Source organism: Budorcas taxicolor, chromosome 8 (genome assembly GCF_023091745.1).
Source record: "Budorcas taxicolor isolate Tak-1 chromosome 8, Takin1.1, whole genome shotgun sequence".
In the NCBI taxonomy this organism is placed as follows: Eukaryota; Metazoa; Chordata; class Mammalia; order Artiodactyla; family Bovidae; genus Budorcas; species Budorcas taxicolor.
The window spans coordinates 27,291,009-27,317,368 of record NC_068917.1 but is presented as its reverse complement, the minus strand read 5'-3'; positions in this window follow the sequence as shown (position 1 = coordinate 27,317,368).

Below are 26,360 nucleotides of genomic sequence, written 5' to 3'. Positions count from 1 at the left end.
GTAGATAAAGTGCCTTTGACAGAGTTGGTGCTCCATGGATGATTAGAGATGAATGAATGAACAAAGGAAGCAACAGCAGACACTGACCTGTGGTCTACTGATGCCAAACCCCCTCTTCCTGTTGCATCACGTTGACACTGAGGGCTGGGCGTCAGCAGAGTTGCCTTTTCTGGCCAGAAACTATGAGCTGGCTTGACCCAGAATGGACATATTGGAATGGTGGATTCATGGACATGCTCAAAAATTCAGAATTTAACCACAGGTCTCTCTCCCTCTCTTTCTCTCTCTCTCTCTCACACACACACACACACACACACACACACACACACAGAGGTGCCATCACCCAGTGATCATAATCAGGGCTGGGATGCCCACTTCTCGAGCTCTACTGCCCCAACCTCAGCTGAGTTCTGCCAGGAAAAGAGCAGACAGGGCTCCCTTCACCCTGCTCCCAACCCCTCCTTGAACCCTGCCACTTTCCCAGCCCAGCAGAACTGTGCTCGCGGCTCTCTGCTGAAACCCAGGGAGGGAAATCATTTTCTTTCTAGCCATGCTGAGCACAGCATGCTGGGTAAGGCTGAACTCTGTCAAACAAACAATGCAGAAAACCCAAATTAATACTGAGATGGACCCAATTCTCTGACAGGCGTGTTAAATGTGATTAAAGCTGCACAGCATTCCCTGCATACCCATCTGCTGCGTTGAGGAGCCCACAGCTGTTCTAATTTCCGACGGCGTACAGTTTCTTGTCAGTTGTGGCGAAAGCATCTCATCTTGCGCAGTCTCCAGACCCTCCCTCCCTCGTTGGCTGGCCCTGGCCAGCTTCTCTAAGCAGTTGCTGATATCCACATGCCTCTGGCGGTGGGTCTGTGGAGGAATGTGTGAGCCCTGGCTGGTGCAAAAATGTGTGATCACAGGGAAAGCTTAGCGCTTTGGCGGCTGGAATCTCTTGGATCCTAAGCTGTGGTGACGCCACCACCTGCGGCTCCTGCTGGCTTAGGCTGTGGGGTGAGAGGAAAGAACAGGGATGCAGCATTTTGGATGCTAAAGGGAGCTGCCCCTGAGCAGCCCACCAGCTACCACAGAAAGAGCTACCATAGATTCTGAAAGCTCTTGAAATCCAGTGAGATCCTGAAGGTTGAGGATCCTGGGGGAGGCAGAGAAGCAGAGACAGATGGGGTTCTACTGGGTGAGGGAAGGGGGATCCACAGAGGCCACTGAAGACCTTGAGACCCAAGGGCACAGAAAAGGCAGAGGACAGCTAATTTCGGGATAAGAACCAGGCTGGCCAGCATCTTCATGAAAAAATTTTAAATGTCGCCCGCTATAGCAGTGTGGCCTTGAGCCAGGATGCGCACCAGACAAGCATAGGATTGTTGCCCTATTTGTCCCTTTGACCAGGAGTCCTTGTGCAGTGAACCACCTGTGCAACCATACCCACCAGCTCTGGACAGAAGAGGTCAAAGGTTACCTGAGGAAATCTGAAGCAGGGAGACAAGATGAGGGGAAAAATACCTGCCCTCAAGCAACCAATAGGAATAAAGCTAGCATATGAATGTGGAAAATACAAGGGAGCCAAAAAGAAGAGCCAGGAGAGAAATAGGAAAACAGTAGCAAGTGGATTCAAAGAAGCTGAAGTGTCTTCTTAGCTTCTGGTGGTTTGCCAGCCAGCTCTGGCATTCCTTGGCTAGATGCATGTCAATCTCCGCTTCAGATGTCACAGGCATTTCCCCATGTGCCTCCATCATCCTATGGCTTATAAGGACACCAGTCACATCCGAGGGAATTCTTTCTAAAGGACTGATTGTTGCTTTACATCTGTATGAAACGAAGCATCATAACTTGCTCCACCCAGTTGACCAGCCTGGGCAGGGCTATTGTTTTCTATTCTGGGAAAAACCTGGGCTGGGGCTTTTTCTTGTCTCGAAAACAATTCAAATTTTTCCTCAAAGTCCCTGTTTTTTAGGTTTGATGAACCAGTACTATCACAAGCTTAATGCAGAAAACAACAGCTCTGGATTAAGAGAAAAACCTAACTGAGCATAACCCCCTGAGTTCTATCAAAGATATCAGAAGTTATGTATTGATTTTCTTAAAGAAAAAATATGAATTGAGAAAAGCTGGCCATTATATGAGAGCTACAGTTTAATTCAGTAAGTATTTGCTGGACAAATACTACATTTCAGGCAGGAAGGATGCAAGAAAAATAAGACATTCTGATGTCAAGAAGTGTCTGGTGGTGACAGAAGTACCACATGCAAGGCCACAGGACACCAGGGGACAATGTCAGGAAGTCACATTCCTTCAAACCCAAGTTCTTCCTTCCCCTAAACTTCAGATCACATCTGTACCACTCTAAGATAACTACAAAATTTCAGTTGTCAGCTAGTAACAACACCAATTTTAGATCAGGTGTAAAATAATCAGATAAACACACAGATACATATGTGTGAGTGTCTATGTATAATACACATAGACCTATACAAATACAGTGTGTATATGAATTAAAAAAAAAAAACCCAAGTGGGCATCAAAAATAAAACCAACTTTATGATACAATAGACCAGTTAGACCTAATTGATATCTATAGGACAGTTCACCCTAAAACAATGAATTTCACCTTTTTCTCAAGTGCACATGGAACCTTCTCCAGGATAGATCACATCCTGGGCCATAAATCTAGCCTTGGTAAATTCAAAAAAATTGAAATCATTCCCAAAATCTTTTCTGACCCCAATGCAATAAGATTAGATGTCAATTACAGGAGAAAAACTTTAAAATTTAAAATTCCAACATATGGAGGTTGAACAACACGCTGCTGAATAACCAACAAATCAGAGAAGAAATAAAAAAAGAAATCAAAATATGCATAGAAATGAATGAAAATGAAAACACAACAACCCAAAACCTATGGGACACTGTAAAAGCAGTGCTAAGGAAAAGGTTCATAGCAATACAGGCTTACCTCAAGAAACAAGAAAAAAAGTCAAATAACCTAAGTCTACACCTAAAGCAACTTGAAAAGGAAGAAATTATGAAACCCAGGGTTAGTAGAAGGAAAGAAATCTTAAAAATTAGGGCAGAAATAAATGCAAAAAAACAAAAGACACCATAGCAAAAATCTACAAAACCAAAAGCTGGTTCTTTGAGAAAATAAATAAAATTGACAAACCATTAGCCAGACTCATCAAGAAACAAAGGGAGAAAAATCAAATCAATAAAATTAGAAACGAAAATGGAGAGATCACAACAGACAACACAGAAATACAAAGGATCATAAGAGACTATTATCAGCAACTATATGCAAATAAAATGGACAACTTGGAAGAAATGGACAAATTCTCAGAAAAATACACCTTTCCAAAACTGAACCAAGAGGAAATAGAAAATCTTAACAGACCCATCACAGGCATGGAAATTGAAACTGTAATCAGAAATCTTCCAATAAACAAAAGCCCAGGACCAGACGGCTTCACAGCTGAATTCTACCAAAACTTTAGAGAACTAACACCTATCCTACTCAACTCTTCCAGAAAATTGCAGAGGATGGTAAACTTCCAAACTCATTCTATGAGGCCACCATCACCCTAATACCAAAACCTGACAAAGATGCCACAAAAAAAGAAAACCACAGGCCAATATCACTGATGAACATAGATGCAAAAATCCTTAACAAAATTCTAGCAAACAGAATCCAACATATTAAAAAGATCATAATCATGACCAAGTGGGCTTTATCCCAGGGATGCAAGGAGTCTTCAATATCTGCAAATCAATCAAAGCAATACACCACATTAACAAATTGAAAAATAAAAATGATACGATTATCTCAATAGATGCAGAGAAAGCCTTTGACAGAATTCAACATCCATTTATGATAAAAAAAAAAAAAACCCTCCAGAAAGCAGGAATAGAAGGAACATACCTCAACATAATAAAAGCTATATATGACAAACCCTCAGCAAACATTATCCTCAATGGTGAAAAATTGAAAGCATTTCCCCTAAAGTCAGGAACAAGACAAGGGTGCCCACTCTCACCACTACTATTCAACATAGTTTTGGAAGTTTGGCCACAGCAATCAGAGCAGAAAAAGAAATAAAAGGAATCCAGATTGGAAAAGAAGTAAAACTCTCACCATTTGCAGATGACATAATCCTCTGCATAGAAAACCCTAAAGACTCCACCAGAAAATTACTAGAGCTAATCAATGAATATAGTAAAGTTGCAGAATATAAAATTAACACAGAGAAATCCCTTGCATTCCTATACACTAACAATGAGAAAACAGAAAGAGAAATTAAGGAAACAATTCTATTCACCATTGCAATGAAAAGAATAAAATACTTAGGAATATATCTACCCAAAGAAACAAAAGACCTATATATAGAAAACTATAAAACACTAGTGAAAGAAATCAAAGAGGACACAAATAGATGGAGAAATATACCGTGTTCATGGATTAGAAGAATCAATATAGTGAAATTGCTTACTACCCAAAGCAATGTATACATTCAGTGCAATCTCTATCAAGCTACCAACAGTATTTTTCAGAGAACTAGATGAAATAATTTCACAATGTGTATGGAAATACAAAAAAACCTCAAATAGCCAAAGCAATCTTGAGAAAGAAGAATGGAACTGGAGGAATCAATCTGCCTGATTTCAGGCTCTACTACAAAGCCACAGTCATCAAGACAGTATGGTACTGGCACAAAGACAGAAATATAGATCAATGGAACAAAATATAAAGCCCAGAGGTAAATCCACACACCTAGGGATACCTTATCTTTGACAGAGGAGGCAAGAATATACAATGGAGAAAAGACAATCTCTTTAACAAGTGGTGCTGGGAAAACTGGTCAACCACTTGTAAAAGAATGAAACTAGATCACTTTCTAACACCGCACACAAAAATAAACTCAAAATGGATTAAAGATCTAAACATAAGACCAAAAACGATTAAACTCCTAGAGGAGAACATAGGCAAAACACTCTCTGACATAAACCACAGCAGGATCCTCTATGACCCACCTCTCAGAATATAGGAAATAAAAGCAAAAATAAACAAATGGGACCTAATTAAAATTAAAAGCTTCTGCACAACAAAGGAAACTATAAGCAAGGTAAAAAGACAGTCTTCAGAATGGGAGAAAATAATAGCAAATGAAGCAACGGACAAAGAATTAATCTCAAAAATATACAAGCAACTCCTGCAGCTCAATTCCAGAAAAACAAAAGACCCAATCAAAAAGTGGGCCAAAGAACTAAACAGACATTTCTCCAAAGAAGACATACGGATGGCTAACAAACACATGACAAGATGCTCAACATCACTCATTATCAGAGAAATGCAAATCAATACCACAATGAGGTACCATTTCATGCCAGTCAGAATGGCTGCGATCCAAAAGTCTACAAGCAATAAATGCTGGAGAGGGTGTGGAGAAAAGGGAATCCTCTTATACTGTTGGTGGGAATGCAAACTAGTACAGCCACTATGGAGAACAGTGTGGAGATTCCTTAAAAAACTGGAAATAGAACTGCCATCTGACCCAGCAATCCCACTGGGCATACACACCAAGGAAAACAGAATTGAAAGAGACATGTATACCCCAATGTTCATCGCAGCACTGTTTATAATAGCCAGGACATGGAAGCAACCTAGATGTCCATCAGCAGATGAATGGATAAGAAAGCTGAGGTACATATACACAATGGAATATTACTCAACTATTAAAAAGAATGCATTTGAATCAGTTCTAATGAGGTGGATGAAACTGGAGCCTATTATACAGAGTGAAGTAAGCCAGAAAGAAAAAACCAATACAGTATACTGCTGCTGCTGCTACTGCTAAGTCGCTTCAGTCATGTCCAACTCTGTGCGACCCCATAGACGGCAGCCCACTAGGCTCCTCCATCTCTGGGATTCTCCAGGCAAGAATACTGGAGTGGGTTGCCATTTCCTTCTCCAATGCATGAAAGTGAAAAGTGAAAGTGAAGTCACTCAGTCGTGCCTGACTCTTAGCAACTCCATGGACTGCAGCCTACCAGGCTCCTCCGTCCATGGGATTTTCCAGGCAAGAGTATTGGAGTGGGGTGCCATTGCCTTCTCTGATATAGTATACTAATGCATATTTATGGAATTTAGAAAGATGGTAACGATAACCCTGTATGCGAGACAGCAAAAGAGACACAGATGTATAGAACAGTCTTTTGGACTCTGTGGGAGAGGGCGAGGGCGGGATGATATGGGAGAATGGCATTGAAACATGTAAATTATCACATGTGAAACGAATTGGCAGTCCAGGTTCAATTCATGATACAGGGTGCTCAGGGCTGGTGCACTGGGATGACCCAGAGGGATGGGATGGGGAGGGAGGTGGGAGAGGGGTTCAGGATGGGGAACACATGTACACCCATGGTGGATTCAAGTCAATGTATGGCAAAACCAATACAATATTGTAAAGCAAAATAAATAAACTAATTTAAAAAAAGAGAGAGAGGAAAGAAAAAAAACTTTATCACAGTCATCCCATGCCCCAATCTAAGTTGAGGTCAGCTGAGAATGTCAAATAGCACAGAAAAGTCACATCGAGGAAGCAAAGGCATTTTATCCTTAGTGAGGATAAGAAAAAAAAATAGTCATGCTCGAGTGCTTATCATGCGCTAAGCATTTCATTTATGTTTCACATCATTCTTTCATTTAATCCATGTATTTGGATTATCTCATTTAATCCTTACCTTGACTCTGAGAAGAAGGTCCATAATTTCCTCTTTTTTACCAGTGAGCAAGCCGGGGGTTGACAAGCAATTGACTCAATAAATGGCAGAACAAGGATTCAAACCTAGGTCTCTTGCATTCCAAACACAATCTAGGGTAAGGTTCTAGAATGAGCCCCAAGGTCCAGGCTGAGCTCCAAGAGACCAAATCAGCACTTTTACATTAATTCTGATGGAAGAGAGAACCACACGAGGAGACCAAAGTAGCTGTATCCAGGGGTGAGGGTGAAGTTGTCAATAGGAAATCAGGCTGCAGCTTGGAGACCAAAGGTTCTGAAACCTTGGGGGAGGAAGGCAATCAAAGCTGAGCGTGGGGAAGGGTTGGACACATGGACTGTGAGGGAAGCAGGGGTGTCTGGGCTTCTAATCAGACATTCGTGGGCCTGCCTGCCTAAAGGACAGTGAAGGTCTGGAAAAGACTCAGAAGACTCAACAAATTCTCACTGGGCCTTCCAGGCAGCTGGCACCTCCCTGGCACATATCCCTCTGCAGCAAATAGAGCACTTACCCAAGAAAGAGCCAAAGCAGGCCCCACGCAGGCAGCTGCCAGGAGTCCCATGCAGAGTCAGGCAGAGCTGGGTCTGGCCTGTGACAGCTCTCAGATACAACACAGGTAGCTGCCTGGGGTGCTCCCTTGGAGAGGCCAAGCACAGTCCAAATAATGGACCACAGGCTTCAGTGGTCCTCCTGACCAAGCCTTTTTAGGTCACAGACGATGCTGTGTTTATACTCCCTGGGACGGAACATCCTTTGCTCATAGCCCATGCCCCACCCCCACTCACCACCTCCCTCCCTTTGGCAAATGGCTGGACTCTTAGCAAGCTGCGCAGATACATCGTGAATCACTGTCAGTTCAAGTACACAGTATTCCCTGACTTTAACCCCCATCTGCTTGCCCCACATACCTCCCACTCTAAGTGCAGATGGAAGCTGACTCCACAAAGCAGGAGTTCCCTACTCTCAGCCTCAGTCAGCCACAGCAGGCAAGGCAGCCACAAAACTGGCTGACCAGGACCCCGGATGCAGAGCCAGTGCCAGTGTGGCCCTAGAAGCTTGAGATCTCCACAGCCCTGTGAGCAAGCATGGATCACGTCTACTACAAGGATGAGGAAACAGGCTCAGGGAGGCTGATCCGCACAAACGCTAATGTGAATGAAAGAGCTGAGATTCAAAACTGAGTATGTTCTTTCTCATAGACATCTCAAATCAATTATTTTTATTAGCAGTCATAATATAGCAGCAGCTTGGGGGCTACACCCTGTGTTGAGTGCTTGTATTAAGTTATTTAATCCTTCCCAAAAGTGCTGAGGAAGATAAGGATTATGATCTGTTTAGAGATAAGACTCTGGCACAGACAGCTCAGCAGGCAGGAGAGGATGAGGAAGAAGGCGGTGAGCCACCCATCCCCTGCAGTCCTCATTTCCTCGACTCCTCTCCTGGCAGAGGCTACTCAGTGAATCTGGGCAGACTGAGACTCATGTGACTTCAAGTCATTAGGTCCTCCACAGACCCTTGCTAGGGATGGAAGGATCCAAGGGGATGGGCAGCCATGGAGTGTCTGAGAGATGTTTCGATGGTTGAGATATGTGTGTATGTGTTGGGCTTCTTTGGTGGCTCAGCCATAAAGAATCCACCTATCAATGCAGTTTGATCCCTAGGTTGGGAAGATCCCCTGGAGAAAGAAATGACAACCCACTCCAATATTCTTGCCTGGGAAATCCTATGGACAGAGGAGTCTGGTGGGCTACAGTCCATGAGATCGCAAAAAAGAGTTGGACACAGCTTAACAACTAAAAAACAACAAATAATATGTATGTATATATAGATATGTATGTCTATATGTACATATCAGCCTCATAAAATTGCTCCCTGAGGAAAGCAGAGAAAGAAGAGGTGGGTTGGAGAGGTCTTGATCTAAAGAGGCAAAAATGTACATTGGAAAACTTGGAAGTTTCTAAAGACCATGGGTGTGTGCAGGATGAGGCAGGGCAGGACGGGCAAAGGAACAATAAAGACTAGCGCTTCCCTGTGGCCAGCCCTTCATCCTGGGTCACAGAGGACCTCCACAGACTCAAATGCATATTTTATTTAGCAGAGACTCAAAGATTCTGTGTATAAGGCAAGATGACATAGGGAAAAGGAGCATGGAAAATTGGGAAAGGATATTGAGCAAGTGGGAATGTATGGAGGGTGGTCCCAAGAGGAGCCGGCCATGCCAGAAAGATTGATGGGCTCTGGAATGAATCAAGTGAGTGATGGCAGAAGCTACCCCAGCGTCAGTCATGTCCAGCCACACTCCTCATGCTCCCTGGAACACGATCCTTCCTTGAGAGGTGTCCAGTATCTCAGTGGGTGTTTCTCTACTTCATTGGTAATTTTGGCTATCATGGGACAGGAAGGGATGGCTCCCAAAAAACTCACTGAACTGCTGTATTCCTGAAGACCTAGAATGGGCCACAGGGGATTGGAGAACAACTTCTCTACTCCTCACCCCAAGACCAGCACCAAATTCAGCTTTTATTCATCTTCACTAAGCATCTGCCAGGCCCAGTGCTAAATGCAGGTCTAAATTTGAAGACAAGGAAACTTGCTCAGGGAAGGGGCATGCCCAGTCACAGAAATCGTAAGTGGCAGAGCCAGGATCCAAACCTTAGACCTCATGCTCCACATTCTCAGCACGCCATGTTGCCTTCCAGAAACATCAGCCGACTCTGTGCTTCTGTAGCAAACATCATGTTCAATAATTCTGATTATTTTGAATTCAGAAAAATGCCTATCAGTTAGATCAAGATCCACAATATAAGCTTATCTTTATATCTAGTACTTTCTGAGAGAGAGAAAGAGAGTGTGTGTGTGTGTATAAAATACAGTATTTTGAAATAGAGATAGATGATTGATAGATGATAGATAATGGATAGATGATGGAATGATAGACAGACTTTAAATTAAGCTTTGGACTTAGCTCCTCCATCAAGCTTGGTGATCTTGAAAAACAGTTTTGTTTTTCTGTAAAATGACCCTGTCAAACCCTCTCTTACAGGATTCTTGTAAGAACACAGTCTTCAACAATGCCTGGGGTACTCACAGGCTCTCACTATTCTTCTCTGTCTTAAAGCTGCCCTAGAATTGCATCCAAATTTCACAGCAAGGACCCAACTCAAACATTGTTGAAAACATGTGAAGAGTCTGTTTTGGACCTCAAGTTGGCCTGGAGGTTTAACAGCCTGGTACCCATTACGTCCCACCCAAGAACCTTTCCTTCAAAACAGGTTCCTGTTACAGAAACAGCCAGGGTTTTCAATATACTCCCTCTCCTTATAAAAATGCCCCAACCAACTAAACCCATCCTGCCTAAAATATTTAATTAATACCCTCACAGCAGTCTGGTCCATATTAAAGACTCTTGAGGACCATGTCTTAGGGGCAGCTCTTAGTTCTAAGCAGCTCTATGTGTTGCAGATAAAGTACTGGAGCGTGCTTTCTATTAAGAGCAGAGAGGCTGGTCTGCCCACTGCTGCAAACCCCTTTTGTCATCAGAGTGACACATTAAACCATAATCCAAGCACAACACACAAACAAAAACAGTGGAAATCCACCCACTTAGTAAAAGGAGTCCTGGTAAAACCACAAGAAAGAGCTGGTGATTAGCCGAGGGGATTAAAAACTTGGATGAGCGCTGCCTTTACCTCGGCTCCCCAGTGAAGAGGCCACAAACTCCTTCTGCTCCCCAAGCAAACAAGAGCCAACCTAGAGGCACTCGCTGTGCCCTGTAGTCCCCCCCAGCATCTTCTGGGCTTCTCAGCCTTGGGCAGGTGAGAGGAGCCTGGGCTAACAGTCTGCCCTTGCCAGAGGCAGGCCCAACCTCTGCCCACATTTGTCTCCCCAGCCAGAAACTGGCAAATGCTTCTTTATACTTTTCGGTGTTAGAGAAGTAGTTGGTCTTGTTGTTATAAGAGTGTAAGCTCAATTCTGAAAATTTTGGAACAAACAGGAAAATAGGAAATAAAAATTAATCTTAATCCCACCACCTAGAGATGTACATGTAGGCTCAGTTGGTTGCATCTGACCCCTTGGACTGTAGCCCACCAGGCTCCTATGTTCGTAGGATATTCCAGGCAAAAATACTGGAGTGGGTTGTCATCTTCTCCAGGGGATCTTCTCCACCCAGGGATCGAACGGACATCTCCTGCATTGGCAGACAGCTTCTTTACCACTGCACCACCTGGGAAGCCTCAGGATACATTTCACTTCTTCTCTGTGCACCGTTTCACATGACGATCCCATAGATTTCCACTCCATTTCCTGCCTCTTGTCTTACTGTTCCTCACTGAGCACTTCTCTCTGTCATTTCTTTTTCATCACCAAGGAGGAAACCACTGGAGGCTGGCCCACCAAGACTATAACCCACCATTTCCTTGTGATAAACATGGAGGTTCTTTGAATTTTTCCCTACTGTAATCAGTGCAATGATAGCATCTTGCTACATCAGTCTTGGTCCATTTTTTGGATTATCTCCTTCAGACAGACTCCCCCAAAAGGGTATGGCTAAATCAAAGACTAGGAATATTTTGAAAGTATTGATGTCTTTTGCTAAATTTATCTCTCAAAATGCTATACCACTCTATTGCTTACATGTGAAAACATATATCTCACTACACTTTAAAATTATTTTTTAATTACTAAGATATATAGATAGCTACATTTTTTAAAGCAGAAAACCACCAGGAGGCTATTGTCCTTTTTCATGTATCATAACAGCACAGTTACCCCCTCTCTGCTGGCCCTTCCATTTACACAAAACGGAGTTCTGGGCCCCCTAAAAGAAGGGTGCACCCCTCCTTCCACCTGAATGAATTACCAGGGAACGCTGAGGGTTTTTGCAACGTCTAACATGGTTGCGAGCAGGGATTTAAACTTCAGCCCTTGTACTGCAGCCAAGATCTTCGAAGAGTTTGTTTATTTTTCTCTACTTCTCCCTTTGAAAATCAACAAATTTAATGCATTCGTTTAAAATCCCACAAGTCTGTTCCCTTTCCCAGGAGCAGAATGAGTAATCTAGTTCCCACGTTCTGACAGCCCTGTCTGGGGGCCACAAAAGATGATAGCCCCCAGCCTCCGTAGAGCCAGGGGTGGTTCAAATAACTGGACATTTGCTAACACAGTCAAGCAAAAGGACATCTGCACCAAAGCCTTGGAGAGCTTCTAGCACTTACCTACCTATTATTCCTTCCTACCAGAGTGTCCTCCACCTGATTGTAGCCAGAGCTTGACATTTAACTGAGCTTTGCTGTCAGAAGATTCCATTGTTGCCTTCTTAGAGTTGCAAGTGATGCTTTTCTTGGGTAGGCAGAGCCTCTTGGTGTAACCTCACAGTGTTCCAGGTCTTTGCATCCTGTTCGAAGTTAACACGGAGACATGGAGGTGGGCGCTCAGCTCAGTGTGTGCTGAGTATTCTAGGCTCTGGGGGTTTGGATAGGTGAGACTTGGGAAGTACTTTTAGCCTTATCATCCCTAACCAACAGTGACCACACAAGATGTCCCCAAGCCCACTGAGGGTCTCAGTTAGGCTACATCTCATGATGTGGCTGTAAAGCCATCGCAGGTATGGATCTGTTAGTTTCCGGTTTTATGCCAAGTGACGGTGAGGCTAGCTTCCGTTTGCCCTCTGAAGGCCTGGCTGGGATTTGTTGCTGCCCCTACACAGTCGCAACCTGGGTCTACCCACTTAAGTGACAGGCAGGCAGGCAGGTTAACTATTTCACTGCTGCATACCAGCTCCACCCCACATCCCCCTAACTCCCAGTTCACAGCCCTAGGCATCCATTCTGCAAACGCTTACCAGGCTCAGGGGAAAACTGACCATCTGACCTGAGTTCTCCTTTTTCAAAGGAGAAGAAGATATTGAGAACGAGTTCATTGTACTGAACGCATTTAAAATTTGTTTTAAAGTTTTAAAAATTACAGAGAAGAATCAAAAAACCAAAATAAAACAACTCGTCAGCCAAATAATCCCTATGGTTATTTTACATAAAACACATCTGTAAGTTTAGAAAGTTTAGGTTATTTAGAAAGGTGCAAAGTTAAAAGTGTGAAAAGGCAAAGTCTACTTTACCCATCAGAATAAATATAAAACTCATAATATATTTTTCCTATTTAATTATGCACAGTTTGAATCACACTAAGAGTACAATCCTTACATAAAATGAAACAGCCTTGCACTATTTTCATCATTCTGTTTTATACAGGAGGCAACTAAGGTAAAGAGAGAAAAAAAAATAACTTGCTAAAATCTCAGAGATACTAAGCAACAGAGCAAGGATGTCTGTCCAGAGTCACTGGACCCATACATCCCAGCTCCTTACAGTTCACCTGGGTCATCGGATAACAGACCAGCATTTCTGCTGCCAGATCTAGCATCCACCAACCTATGCCCCTACTCAAGTCACTTAATGTCTCTCCACTTCATATGCGCTCACTGGGGAACAGATTGGGTATGGGAAATACCATTTTGAGACATGCTTTTTAAAGAGAATATGCAGGGTGATAACCATTTTAGTAGTTACAAAAGAGTTAGTGTAGGTGACTGCCTCTTCCTGTTAAGGGCTGTAAGATAATGGCTATTAACCTCTTATTAAGATTTAGGTCAAGAGTTGGCAGTAATAGTTGGTTGTGTGTATATGGGTGGGTGGTGTTTGTTTTCATTTTTGTGTGTGTTTTTTTTTCTTGCCTTACACCCCTTTTGAAATGGGAGGAAAAGGGAGATTGATCTAAGCAAATAAAAATGAAATAGTTACTAATGGTTTGCAGGATCTACAGTGCAGTGGGCATTTTGCCAAGTGTTTTACATGTATCAGCATATTTAAGCACATACCTCTGAGGTAAAAACTATCATCCCAATATATACATGAGGACATTGAGACTCAGGGAGGCTATACCACCTATCCACGGCCACCCAGTGGTAAAATGGAGTTAGGGCTAGTTTGCTAAGGCTCCTGTAACAAAGTACCACAGACTGAGTGGCTCAAACAATGAGCATTTATTTTCTCATAGTCCTGGAGGCTGGTAGTCTGAGATCCAGGTGCTGGCAGGGCTGGTTTCTTCTGAGACCTCTCTCCTTGACTTGTAGAAGGCTGCCTTCTCCCTGGGTCTTCATATGGCTGTCCCTCTGTGTGTTTCTATGTCATCTCTCTTCTTACAAACTCACTAATCCTACTGAATTAGGGTTAGTTTTGTTCAGTCATGTCTGACTCTTTGCAATGCCATGGATTGTAGCCCACCAGGCTTCTCTATCCATGGGATTTCCCAGGCAAGAATACTGGAGTAGGTAACCACTCCCTTCTCCAGGGGATCTTCCTGACCCAGGGACTGAACCTGAATCTCCTGCAGTGCAAGAACATTCTTACTATCTGAGCCACCAGGGAAGCCCTGTTGAATTAAGGCCCACCCTGAGACCTCATTTTAAATTACCTCCCCCTTTAAAGACTGTCTCCAAATATAGTCACATAGTCAGGTATGGGGTTGGACTTCAACATATGAACTGGGGAGGTTCAGTTCAGCTCAGTTCAGTTGCTCAGTCGTGTCCGACTCTTTGCGACCCCATGAATTGCAGCACACCAGGCCTCCCTGTCCATCACCAACTCCTGGAGTTCACTCAGCCTCATGTCCATCGAGTTGGTGATGCCATCCAGCCATCTCATCCTCTGTCGTCCCCTTCTCCTCCTGCCCCAAACCCCTCCCAGCATCAGAGTCTTTTCCAATGAGTCAACTCTTTGCATGAGGTGGCCAAAGTACTGGAGTTTCAGCTTTCGCATCATTCCTTCCAAAGAAATCCCAGGGCTGATCTCCTTCAGAATGGACTGGTTGGATCTCCTTGCAGTCCAAGGGACTCTCAAGAGTCTTCTCCAACACCACAGTTCAAAAGCATCAATTCTTTGGCACTCAGCCTTCTTCACAGTCCAACTCTCACATCCATACATGACTACTGGAAAAACCATAGCCTTGACTAGACGGACCTTAGTCGGCAAAGTAATGTCTCTGCTTTTGAATATGCTATCTAGGTTGGTCATACCTTTTTTTCCAAGGAGTAAGCGTCTTTTAATTTCATGGCTGCAGTCACCATCTGCAGTGATTTTGGAGCCCCAAAAAATAAAGTCTGACACTGTTTCCACTGTTTCCTCATCTATTTCCCATGAAGTGATGGGACCAGATGCCATGATCTTGGTTTTCTGAATGTTGAGCTTTAAGCCAAATTTTTCGCTCTCCTCTTTCACTTTCATCAAGAGGCTTTTTAGTTCCTCTTCACTTTCTGCCATAAGGGTGGTGTCATCTGCATATCTGAGGTTATGGATATTTCTCCTGGCAATCTTGATTCCAGCTTGTGTTTCTTCCAGTCCACCGTTTCTCATGATGTACTCTGCATACAAGTTAAATAAGCAGGGTGACAATATACAGGCTTGACGTACTCCTTTTCCTATTTGGAACCAGTCTGTTGTTCCATGTCCAGTTCAAACTGTTGCTTCCTGACCTGCATACAGATTTCTCAAGAGGCAGGTCAGGTGGTCTGGTATTCTCATCTCTCTCAGAATTTTCCACAGTTTATTGTGATCCACACAGTCAAAGGCTTTGGCATAGTCAATAAAGCAGAAATAGATGTTTTTCTGGAACTCTCTTGCTTTTTCCATGATCCAGCGGATGTTGGCAATTTGATATCTGGTTCCTCTGCCTTTTCTAAAACCAGCTTGAACATCTGGAAAGTCATGGTTCACGTATTGTTGAAGCCTGGCTTGGAGAATTTTGAGCATTACTTTACTAGCATGTGAGATGAGTGCAATTGTTCGGTAGTTTGAGCATTCTTTGGCATTGCCTTTCTTTGGGATTGGAATGGAAACTGACCTTTTCCAGTCCTGTGGCCACTGCTGAGTTTTCCCAATTTGCTGGCATATTGAGTGCAGCACTTTCACAGCATCATCTTTCAGGATTTGAAACAGCGCAACTGGAATTCCATCACCTCCACTAGCTTTGTTTGTAGTGATGCTTTCTAAGGCCCACTTGCCTTCACATTCCAGGATGTCTGGCTCTAGATGAGTGGGGGGTGGCAATTTAGTGCATAATAGGTAGCTGAGCCAAGATTCTGATCCAAATCTATGACGTTGGAATCTGGTATTGTTTCTGTTGCCTTATGTTGCTTTGGAATTCAGAAGGATTCTTTAACACCTTTGGCCAGTTTCAAACTGATTTAGGGAAGGACAAAACTGACAATATCTGTTGATATTTATCATCACTATAGCTCTTTTAACCATACTGAGCAAAGAAACTCGAGGCCCAAAGCACAGCAACTGATTTGTCTCTACAGTACATAAATGCAAGAGGATGAGCCTTTATGTAGCCAGATTGCTCATTTTCCCCCAAAGGCTCCGCAGATAGAGAAAAACCTGAAGACATCTGCTTAGCCATGGATGGGACTTAGGTGCACATCCTTGGCTGGGATCAAGACATATCCACATGCTGTCTAGAGATGCTCAGGCAGAGTTACCAGCCCAGATCTAGCCATGTGGAGTGCCCACAGGTAGAGCAGGGCATGGCCAGATGGCTGGGTCAGGTGCCTTTGTTTCCCTTCGTGAATAATACAGCCATACCCCTTTACATTCCCTTATGTTCTCATCCCAGATGGACTCACTTGACTATTACCTTTATAATTGTTACCATGCCTATATTCAACCTATGATATTTCTTTGTGTACAGTTGCTCTACGATGTGGGATTAGTTTCTGCTGTACACCATGAATCAGCTATATGTATACACATACCACCTCCCTCTTTCAACCTATATTTACTTTTTTGGAAATCATCTTACATGTGTCATCTAAAGTTCTCTTCAAAAGGAAGATTTATAGAATTGTCTTAAATGAAAAACCTACATGTTCTGCTACAGATAAAAGGTACCCACAAAAAAGTACAAGAAAACAACATATGCTATTAATTTCTGACTAGATAGAGGAAGTGAGCAACTCTATGAGCAACTCTATCTGTTTATAAGGGGGCTTTGTCTGGGGGAGAAAGGATATGAGGAAATGTTTAAAAGAAGTGTTTGAGACATTTTAGTATTAAAGTGAGATTTTCTTTGAAATTAGTTGGAAAGTTGGAAATAAACTTAAAATGGGAATAGCTCTTACCCGATGATCGATGTTCTCTGGGTCTCTGTCCTACCTAAAATCAATTCCACTCACATCTGGGAAATGCTGCTTTCTATTTTTCAAAGCACTCTCATGACAACCCTCTCATATAAGCAGAGCAGATATATTTTACCCTTGTTTTCTAAGTGGAGAAAATTCCAGCAAATTGTAGGCACTCTTAGAGCCTCCTAAAACCCAGGCAAGCCTCTTAATTAGAGTTGAGAGTTGGGCAACTGTTCTGGGCTGGGGGGCGGGGGGCAGGAATGCAGTCCAGACCTGGGGAGGAGGGGACGACAGGAAACACTTACGGCTGAAGAGATGACTTTCTATAGTTGGCTCAGCCCCTCTGCTGGTCTTGAGCCAAGTGCTACACAACTGGAAACCAAACCTAGGTTCATACACACACACGCGAGACCCAAGCTTCCGGGACCTTGTCTGACCAGGCTGTGGAGGGTGTGGGGACAGTGTCCGCTTATCCCAGGAAAGGAGGGACAGCTCTCTCTTCTCTTTGCTCAGCTGCAGCAATTAATTTGACTACAAGATTTACCAGGTCTTTCCTTCCCTGCCTTTGTTTTACAAATAGCTATCCCAGTTCTCAAGTCAGAGGACCGCTAAATCCTGGCTCTTAAAGAGTCACCTGGGAGCTTGTCAGAAATGCTCAGCGTTCCACCCTCCCCACCGCCCTCCCTACCACACAGGTCAATGGATTCAGAATCTCCAGCTTAACCAAGTCTCTGGGTGATTTGAGAAGCATTGCTTTAAAAGATGGCAGTCAAGAGGTCATCCTGGACTCGGGCCATGGATCATTCAGCTGTGTGACCCCCAGGCCCAGACCTAGGAGCCACTGCTCTGAATGTTGCAACAAGGACAAGCATGGTTCTCACCCAGGGTCTCCTTCTTACCAGCTAGGGGCTCTTAAACAAGTTACTCAGCCTTTCTGGGCCTTTGTTGTGCATATGTACATGCTAAGTCACTTCAGTCGCATCTGACTCTGTGTGACCCCGTGGACTGTGGCCCGCCAGGGCTCTGCTGTCCATGGGATTCTCCAGGCAAGAATACTGGAGTGGGTTGCCATGCCCTCTTCCAGGGGATCTTCCCAACCCAGGGATTGAACTCACATGTCTTAAATCTCCTGCACTGGCAGGCAAGTTCTTTACCACTAGCACCACTTGGGCCTCTGTTGGTTTCCCTGTAAAACAAGAAAGACAAGATCTACATCCCAGGGAGGAGTCTGTGAGAAGCCCTGCCCAGCTCTTCCCCCAGTGACCCAGGGCGCTCATGCAGCACACAGGCATGGAGCGTGAGGTGTCCAGCCTCTTCTCCAGGCCCTGCGGCTACAACACTGAACAGGACAGAGAGGATCCTGCTCTCGGGGTGCTTCCACTCAAGGGGCTAGAAAAAAAAGACAAGATTTTCAGTAGTGATAAGGACCCAGAACAAAACAAATCCCATGAGAGAGAAACAGGAATGGGACTTGGCACCATGAACAGGGTGGTCAGGCATGGCAGGTCTGAGGAAATGACATTCCAGCCAAGATCCAAATGAAGGAAAGGGGCAGCGAGGCGGAGATGTGAAGGCAGAGCCTTCTGGACAGAGGGTACCACGGGCAGAGCTGGGACAAGCTTGGTGCAGAAGAGGAAGAGAAAGGTCAGGCTGGCTGGTGTGGAGGTGTTAGGAGATGAGGCTGCAGAGATAGCTGGCTTCATTTCTATCACCATGACGATCTCTCCATCGGCTCATCCTTCAGCTTTGTGGTCATCCACACCTGCCCATCAGCTGTACCCTGAAAGTCACTCATGTTCACTGGCAAGGCAGAAGGCAGAGAGGCTTGGAGACCAAGAGAGGTCCTTGTTCCAATGTCTGGCTTCACAGGGATGTACCTGCCTGTGTTCTTAATGGGGAGAAAAATGCAGACCACCCTCAAGCACTTTAGAAGGGAGAGTGAGACCCTGCCAGGAATATAGCTCCGTGGGCTTTGGCTAGACGGAGTGGATGGACATCTCTGGGGTGGGATGATTTTCTGCTAATTTCACAGATAAGCCAACACAGATGTCAAATAGTGTGAAAAGCATTCCCAAAGCCACCAACAAGATCAGATTTGGAGTTTTCACCAAATTCAGGGTGTTAGCTCTGAGCCAGACCTGATAGTTCAAGGTTGCCTCAATTGTGTGAGCCAGAATTCAGGGAAACTTGGGGCCAAAGGGCAAACAAGTAGCTTGCCTCAGAGGCTGACATCTCACATGACACCATGTTATAGACCCAGAATCACAGTTCACCGATAATAGTTGCTGCTCCTCACTTGATCCTAACAACCCTGGAGGCAGAGGAAGTCTCCCCATCACAAAGGACAGTTCTGATGTTCAGAACAGTCTGGAGGCATCACCAGGACTCAAAAGCAGATCTTCTGGCCCCTGACTGGCTTGTGAAGTGCATGAGGCATCACCATAGGTGGCATACCCATGTCTTCACAAACTTCACGAACAAGAACGTCTCCCTCCCCCACCCCCTCCACTGTTCCAACTTCCTGTTTGCCCTTCCCACTATTGTCATTGCTAACTTTGGTTTATCCTCTCCATTGCTATCTCCATTTTTGTCCAAAGCATAAACCAGGATAATCTCCCTAGTTTAAAATCAGCATCTTAGGGACTTCCCTCATGGTGCAGTGGCTAAGATGCCGAGCTCCTAATGCAGGGAACTCAGGTTCAATCCCCGGTCAGGAAACTAGACCCCACGTGCAACTAATAGATCCTGTGTGCTGCAATGGAGATAGAAGATCCTGTGTGCCACCACCAAGACCTGGTGCAGCCGAGTAAATAAAATAACTGTTAAATCAGCATTTTCATTTCCCTTTGCCGTGTAACCTAACGTACCCCCTGCCTCTGGGAATAAGGACTGTTTTTGGAGGGGGCTGACTATTTAGCTGACCGCAGGCAGTATCCCCCCGAGCTGCCATTACTTGGCAATAGCTTTTCAACTGTGGAAGATTTACTGCCACTCTTGAGAATTCACCACTGTCATCTTCACCTTCGCGTCTCCAAACACTCAGCCAGGTGTTTCTAGTTTGGGGTGATTTCATCGTTAAGAATCTTTAATTCTGTAAACTTGATTGGCTCGATTCCTTTTTTAAAAAACCCTTCCTACATCAGAAGGAAGAACAGTCCCTCCCTCACCTCTCCATAGAGAAAAACTAAATTCCACTTTGAGTGCAAACCAAACCTGCAAGATTCAGTTTCAGGGGAAAAATGCACTCAGAGCATTTCAGCTGGAGAAGGGGGAGCCATTTCACAGTCTTCATGAGAACACGCTTGCCTCTGACAGTCAGCCTAGACAGTGTTTATAGCTGTACGGTCTCTGTGCAGCGTGCAGCATCCCACCTCCTCCCAAATGGGGCCATTTGCTTTGAAGAATGCCTCAGAGGCTGCACAAATGCATTCACCTAGTTCCTTTGCTAATTACATCACACATTCCGGAGTTACCGTGGCTGGCTGAATCTAATTACGGTAAATGCATCTACATGGAGATTTCCTAAACACCCAGAGAGAGGTTTTGAAGATTTCAAGCTTTGGGGAGAAAAAAAGGCTGTAATGGAGTCTGGCCACATTGTTCTGTTGGTCTGGGGTAATATAAACACAAGGCAGGGCTCTGTGTATCTGCTTCTTCCTGCTATAAACCCTTGAAGGGGCCATAAGGAACAGAGTGTGCCTTCCTCATTGGACGGCTCCCCTTAGAAACTCGGTATTAAGAGTAAAAGTATCCCAGCTCTTTGGAAAAATTCAAGACGCATACCTGCCTCTTTCATTTCCAAACCTTTACTGAGCATCAGCCTTTATTAAGAGCTCTGGGTGGTGACATGGGGAAGACAAAGATGGTTAGGTAACTCAAGATAGGCCAGTATTGGAGGATCCTGAGCAGTCTTGTTATCTGATGCCACTTTTAATGAATATTCTTTAGGTATTTGTTAGATATTTACTTAGTGGGGATGGGGAAAAAATGATTTAACAATCATTGTATGTAGCAGTAAATTCACTTACTTGATCTCCACTGGCTAAAATAAAATGTTCTTAAATTTTTAAAGTTTGGGGTTTTTTCCCCCCCAGTTTTACAAACCAGACTACCTCTTAGGCAGAGGGATACATTGAAGAGTTTTGAATTCAAGCAAGAAAATAATTCATCCATTGCCAATAAATAGCCCCCTACTGGCATTATGTGGTTTCAGAATTATGGCTGTCACTGCAGGCCACTCTCCCCGGGGTAGTGTGGCCATTGGTTCACTGTGAAAATTACATCTGTGTGTCACAAAAACTCTCAGCAAACTTAGGTGGACCTTGGAAAGAGATACTGTCTTTCCATTCCAGGATGCTATCTACTATAGCAGAAGAGAAATTAACTCACATTTTGTCATATACCTGAGTTCATTGGCACAGTGCACACATTTTTTTTTTCATTTATTCAACAAATATTTATTATGTGCCTGCTGCTGCTGCTGCTAAGTCGCTTCAGTCATGTCTGACTCTGTGTGACCCCATAGACAGCAGCCTACCAGGCTCCTCCGTTCCTGGGATTCTCCAGGCAAGAACACTGGAGTGGGTTGCCATTTCCTTCTCCAATGCATGAAAATGAAAAGTGAAAGTGAAGTCGCTCAGTCGTGTCCAACTCTTAGCTACCGCATGAACTACAGCCCACCAGGCTCCTCCGTCCATGGGATTTTCCAGGCAAGAAGATCCAAATACTGAGCCTCCTCCAAAGAACAGCTCAGACAATGACCCTGTTCATATCGAGTTTGAATTTTAGTAAGGGTGTGGGGTGAAATAATAAACACTGAAATCTACAAATTTCAGGTAGTGATAGGTTCTATGATGTACGTAAAATAGAGAGATATGATAAAAAGCAAAAGTGCTGGGTATTTAAGAGCTCAACAGATACTCTGTGACTGTGGAATGGAGAGCAGATTTAGGTTTTTATTTGTAATTGAGCTGAGATGTGACTAGTGAGGAGGATCTGCCCAAGCAGAACCCTGAGGGAAAGCAGTCCAGGCAGAGACAACAGCAAAGGGAAAGGCCGAGCTGAGCTTGTGGCAGGAGAACAGACAGAAGGCTAGTGCTGCAGCAGCAGAGTGATCCAGGGGTAAGAGCTAGGGAAAGAGAAGGGGAGAAGGGACCAGATCTTCCAGGCTATGATAAGGAGATTAGATGTTATCCTAACTACTAAAAGGAAACCATTAAGGGGTTTAATAAAGGGAGTGACATGATCCAATTCACTCTTTTAAGAGATTATTCAGTTACTGTATGGAGAATGGATTATGGTGGGGAAAGGAGTAGAAATGGGATGAATGCTTAGGCACATTGCAAGAGTCTAAGCCAAAAATAAGGGCAACTTGGACTATGATTATGAGTGTCCAGGGGATGTGATGAGAAGTAGCTGAAATCAGGAGATATTTTGGAGGTGGAGCTTTGTGGATTTACTGATACTGCACTGTTGAAGGTGTGGGAAAGGAATCAAGGGCAATTCCAGTATCACTGGCTGAGATGGGGCAATGTGGTGGGGCGGGAAGAGGGGGCTGTTGCATAAAGAATCAAGAATTCTGCTTCAGACATGATACATACAGTGGTATGGCCTGGATTTGTATACATCAAGTTGGCAGTTGGTTGCAATTGCTCAGTGGACAGATCAGGGAAAGAGATGATTATTTTGGGATCATTCCCTGTAGACAGTATTTAAAGCCATGGAACCAAGATAAAAGCGTAGACAGAGGTTAAGTGCAGTGATGCATTAGTGTCCTTCATCACATAGGTGTTCCTGGAAGCTGTTTGGTGTGTTCACTACTTACCAAGCTCCAAACAAGTTGCTTGCTCTCTAAGGGAGCTCAGTGCATAAGGAAGGACGGCAGGTAGTTACAAATCAGAGTATTATGTGTTACATGATGTTAAAAGATGAGCTGAGTATTGTGGGAAGGCAGAGAAGAAGCAGATGGCTAATAGCCTAGGTCATAAAGAAGATGCCATGCTAAAGAAGGTATTTGAAAAGAGCTAATTTAAGTATGGGCTTCCCTGGTGGCTCAGCAGTAAAGAATAGGCCTGCCAATGCAGGAGACGTGGGTTCGATCCCTGATCCAGGAAGATCCTCTGGAGAAGGAAATGGCAACCCTCTCCAGGATTCTTGCCTGGAAAATTCCGTGGACAAAGGAGCCTGGTGGGCTATAATCTGTGGGGTTGCAAAGAGTCAGACCCAACTCTGCGACTGAACAAGAGCAACAAATCTAAGTATAGGTTTCTCAAGTAAAGGAGAGGAAAACAACATGTGCAAAGCACGAGGCAGGCCATATTGGTAAAGTTCCATGAAACAAACAAAACGTATATCTGTATTTCCCACGTTAAAAGCTGGAGCCATGCTCAATGCAGAGACAAGAAAAACATTCCCATTAAAACCAGCAACAAGGCAAAGTTTTCCATTTTCACTACTACCTTTTAACACTGATCTGTCAATACAATCAGAGAAGTTAAGGAACTAATGAGTTTAAAACTTGCCAGCAGGTTAAATTCTCAGTATGTATAGATGATATGATCATACACCTAAGGGGAAAATATAAAAATAGGAAAAAAATTAAAATGAATATGAAAACTCAAAAAGGTCGTTATAAACAAAGTTAGTACTAAGAAACCAGTAGCTCTATATATGGGAACAATAATCAACTGGAAAATATAGTAGAAGAATAGGTCCTATTTATGGCACCCCAAAGAATAGACCAACTAGAAATAGACCTAAACTCTGAGTTCAAAGAAAATACTGACGGAACTTTATCTCACTAAACAAACTAATTTTAAAATGTATATGAAAAATGCATAGTAACAAGAATATCTAGAAAATTCCAAAAAAGAAAAGAAAGGCAGACTGGTCCTACCAGCTGGTGTTACATAAAGTTAGAGTAATTAAAACATCATGGGACTGATTAAGAAAATAAAATCCAGAAATAAACTCTAAAACATATGAGAATGTATAATATGACAAAGGTGGCATTTCATATCAGTGTTTGAAAAACACAATTCAGCAAATGATACTGAGACAACCAGGAAGCCATTTAGAAAAAAAAAAAAGTTGGATTATTAAATTTATTATCAGATCAAAGTAAATTCTGGTTAGGGGGAAATCATTAAAAAAAATACTAGAATTATTTTATAATCTTAGAGAAGGAAAAGCCTAAGTATGGGGGGAAATCTCAGAATCAAGAAAAGAATAAAATTGATAAACTCTAATGCATAGATACTTAAAGTTGCATCATGAACAGAAGAAAGTTGAAAGACAATGGCAAGAGATCTGGGAAAGTTTTTATAACACATGTATCAAAGGACCAATTCTCTAAACATATGCAAACACTGTAAATCAATTTTACAGAAAAAGGCCAAAACACAATAGAAAAATGGATAAAGGAGCTGATCAGACACTCAAACAACACACACAAATGCTAACACACATCCACCACAAATAGATTTAGAATACCTAGAAACGATTAAGAGAGAGCAAATAGACCAGACTTCTCACAGTTAAAATTGGCAAATATTAAACCCCTGAACGCAGCCCTCGTGGAGACAGTATGAGGAAACAGTCCTCACTGTGTTATTGCTGGGACTGTAAATTGACGCAGCCTCAAGGCAAGGTAAGTTGAATACTTCCATAGAAACCATAACACGTATATCCTTCAACCCTGCTATTCCACTTCTGAGAATTTATCCTACTGGCACATGTGCAAAAAGATATAGCCTCAAAGCTGTTCTTGCAGCATTGTTTATATTAGCAAAGGAAATAACCTAGGTGATAATCAATAAAGGACTGGCCTAATAGATTACAGCATTTCCTTACAATGTTTCAACAGAAGCCATTCAGAGATGATATGCTCTATCCATATAAATATGGAATTACTATCAAGATAGTGTTTCAAAGTTTTAGAATAATGTGAAAATTTTACAATTTATTATTCTAAATCTCTACTCTACCATTTCTGCAAAATCCAACAAACAAACAAAAAATACATGTATTTATGCATGTGTGCAAGAGACCAGTACCAGTGATTGCCTTTAGGGAGGGGAACAGGATGGTTGAGATAGAGAGATGGGAAGGACTTAACTTTTCACATTTGGATCTCTAGAATCATGTGCATGTGCTTAAAAACCAATTAAGCCGCAGAAAGATGAAGACCATAGTCATTTTACCTTGTGCTTTGAGATTACATTGTGCGGTGGGAGGAACAGAGATGAAACTGAATAACAAAATGGATCTTGTGGAATTTTGAACATTAAAATGTTCTTAGCACTTAGCAAAGTGCCTGGCCCATTTTAGGTGTCCAATAAACGTTAGCAATTATTACCCACAGATTACATAACAGAATCACACATCATTTAGACAGTTGGGAGGTTTGATTTTGCAGGTTTAACTAGAGTAGAGTGAATTCTCCTGTTACCCTGTGTTGCAGATGGTGGAGTCTGGTGAGAGCCAGCTGTGAGTCCCGAGGGCCCGACTGTGAGGTGAGAGCTGGCGCTTGGCCTGGAGCCACATCTGGTACCCAAGTATCAGCCCAGAGGACATCAGCCCAGAACACACCTTTCTTCTTAGGCAAATAGACCTTGCAGTAAACACCTGTCCATCCCTTAGCACTTGAAACTCTCCCAACCAAACGGGGCAAGTGCCCACCTTTTGAGCACAATAAGGTATGGACACCTGACCTAAGCCAAGCCAATCAGATTTCCTTCTTTGGGAATACGGAACTTGAACCAAAGGAGAGTCAATTTATCTTTCCTGTGAGGCTAAGAGTATAATCTGTACAGGTGGGAGTTGTGGATCAGAGCAGCAGAAAATTTCTGTCCTCCCTGAGGAAAAAGGAGGTCTTTTACTTTTCACAACAGAGGGTTTCCAGTTTCTGGTTCCAGTCCCTTCCAGAAGCACAATTATATTAGTACTTGTTTTTCATCTGGGTTCTTAAATTTTCTGCCTTTTTACCCCCTTAGGCTAGGTTAACTTGATTTCTATTTTCTGTTTTGTTTTTTTCAATGAAAACATCCAAACCAATACAGGTAGTGAAAACAGTAAATCTCAACCTCTTGATAGTAACAGAGGATCCATCGTGGGCCTAAGGCCTTCCCAGCTCCTCCAAAGACTCACGTGCCCACAGCTGGACTGGAGGCAGAGGAATACCTCTGAGGCTGCCATCTTGGGCCTCCTCTCCCATCTAACAACTTAGGCAAAATAGGATGTCCCTGGAGCAGGGGCTGGAGGCTCTCACCGTGCGTTCAGAATACTCACGAAAGCCCTGGGCGTCCAGTGCAAACCCAGGAGTTGGAATTTCCTGCTGTTCTGGCAGGAGGAGAGCTTACAGTCAGCTTTGATTTTAAGAATATAAATAAGTGTGCATTTTCAC